This window comes from Puntigrus tetrazona, chromosome 15, assembly GCF_018831695.1.
Source record: "Puntigrus tetrazona isolate hp1 chromosome 15, ASM1883169v1, whole genome shotgun sequence".
NCBI lineage: Eukaryota > Metazoa > Chordata > Actinopteri > Cypriniformes > Cyprinidae > Puntigrus > Puntigrus tetrazona.
Window position 1 is genome coordinate 17,076,228 of NC_056713.1, and position 2,992 is coordinate 17,079,219.

Consider the following 2,992-nt stretch of genomic DNA (forward strand, 5'->3'; position numbering starts at 1 on the left):
TATATATATTTACATTTATTTAAATACATGTAAAAATATTCTTAAAATATTTGTAAAAATGTATGTTGAACAGAAAAACTTTTACATGATTTTACATTATTATTAAATTCATAGTCTAGACTTTTTAAATTGGCGTCAAAGTGCAGAAGACTCTGGAACTACTGCTCTTTACCACTTTAGAAGGTATTAAAAAAACTCAGGCATGATTACTTCATACAAATTATATGAATAAGACTAATGTGAGAAAACAGTGGCTTCAGCTTTGCAGATCTCAGCAGAGCGACCTGTTCTGGGACTGTTGATAGAGGGCTTTGCTGCTGTAACTTCAGGTGTATTTATTATTACATTTTCAGCAGGATTTACATGAGGTGCTGTCCAGCAGGAGCTAATGCATTAGGGAACCCAGGCCTGTAGTTTAATCTCACCTCATATACACGAGCCAAAACAGCCCTCCACAGAGATGCTTTTCAAGGCTCACAGAGCTTGTTGAGATGAAATGGATAATGATCTCAGATAATGTGAGGTATTTTGCCAAACAGGAGCATCTTCATGCCCTGGCAAGCAGGCAGGCGGCCCATTGTAGCAGAGCAGAACGTAACACAACATCTCATCTGCTCCCTCAAATTCAACCTTGTAATACTACCGTGCTGCTATCTGTTAATTAACACAAATGGACCTCAACCCATGCTGTGTACCAACAGTTCTGTGGGAAAAAAATGAAGACCAGCAGATTTGGTAGGACACTGGGGTTAAATGCAGCAACTGTTGGCCATTGAAAAAGCACTGACATAGGACTGCTTATTCAAAAGAACATAGCTCAACACTGCACACTCCCACAATACACCAGGGCACAGGAAACTGCCTCCACTGCACTTCATCTGCTGAGCAAACTCATCACTTTCCACTGATCTGTTAGTGTCTTACGACAACTACCACCTCACTGGGGAAAGAGGAGATAAAGACAGGAGGAGAGATAGAAATAGTAGATGGGGGGTGGAAAGGTGCACATGATGAGGTGAACTAAAAGAAAGAGAGACAGAGACACACACACTGGAGTCCTTTCTGCTTTAATGATCAGGAATAGATCGATTCAAATATGGCAACCTCTGGAAAAACAAGCATCCCGTGATCCCCCTTTGAGAGACCACTGCTTGCTCTGAAAGGGACAGAGAGATCCAGAGGGAGATGTCTCAGCAAAGCAGGAAAGGACGAGGCACATCAGTTGGAGACACATGCCGCCACTGCTGTGCACCGGGGACATGTGCCTCCAGAAGGCTGCGAGGCTCCTCAGGTCTCAGGTCCAGGGAGACAGACCTCCACCTGAATCACTGAAACTCTCACTTTAACAGGAAACGGCAGCAAAAAGGCACTGCAGAATTTAGATGAGGCCTTGAGTGCGTTTGTGAAAGCAATTCACCAAGACAATTTCCCCTTAAGTGCAGTCGTACTAGGCCAATAAACTCCAACTGAAAGGGAACAACTACAGTGTGTTATCAAGTCTTTGAGATGTTTAGTCTGTAAGCTGTAGTATAAAGTTCACGTGTTATTGTTGGAGCACCATTACTGTTGAGACATGACTTACTTTAACATTCTCCAGTGCTCTGAACTCTATTGAGCATAGCTGCAGCGTGTTGGAAGCAGTTTATGTGATGTTCAGATTCAACTATTTCAACTTTGGCCATATGTGACCTTTAGAAGTGCATCCAATGATTATCTGACAATTTGCATGATGTATCATTACTGTGTGTGTGTCTGTATACTTCATGTTGTACAAAACCATTATAAAATATTGAGACACGTTTCCACTGCCCTTTCAAATTGGAGTTGTGAATAGAAAATGTCAATGTCAATCCAAATTGTCAATTTTGGCAAAAAAGAACTATGTTTGACTACTCTTAAACCTATATCACTTCAAACTCCTGACAGAGCGTGGTAAGGATTCTAGATGATATACTCCTCTTTACAGTGCTAGAGAGTCATTCACATCAGAGGGTACTAAAACAAACACTTCCCAGGCCACAGAAAAGTTCAGGTTCAAGATCTGCTCTCAGCAGTGCCCTTTTCTGATTGGCACTAACCTAGCAAAAGTTGCTATACAGAGAACAGTCTGTAGCCAGTCATAACAGAGGCATTTATCTTGTTCAACGAGGATGCAATGGAAGCCATGAAATGATAGATTAGGGCACATGACAAGTGAATAATGTGAAACAAGACACTAGTGAAAGTGAGTGTGTGTGTGTTTTCGGCGGTGGGGGAGCAGTAGCCACTCAGAACACAGGCGGTAAAGAGTGTTTACCTGGCCCTGCGTTCTGTGGGTACGCCCTGTAGCCGCTTCTTCCCCGGGTCGCCCTACCTGAGCCTCGCGCTGCCGCCACTGCTGCTGCCGCCACGGGTCCATACGCCGTCGCCGGGAAACCTAATGAGAGGAGAAAATGATTTACTAGTCCTCTTCATCTCAATCAAATTTACATCCAAGTGAACGCACCAGAACATCTCTATTCACACTAATGCAACACACACAGGAGAGATGCTACATCATCGTTCAAATAATTACATATAAATCTAAAGAACTCAAATATAATTACTTGTTTAAAGCAGCGCTAGCAGGACTGATTTACAGCTTCTCTCTCTCTTTCGTGGCAACATTTTTTAATTATAGACAGCATAGGAACACGTTGCCCATGGAGGGACCATCAGCTTTTTCTTTCACACACTGGCTCAGAAAAATGTGACATATTAAAGTTCATTTGCACTCACTTTAGACGGCTTTCACAATAACTCTCTAATGCGAGGTGAGCAGAAAAGAATTATGGGTATTTATAAAAAACGATTACTCCACTGGGAGGACAAATGTACTTGTTTGACTGAACACCACTAGAGGATTTAACACAGCGCCTGTCTTCTCTCATGTGTTAGCAGAGTTGACCGAGATGCATCAGAGCTCAATCCATCAGTGTGATCATTTGTATAGTGGACATGGAGCGTGAGCGGA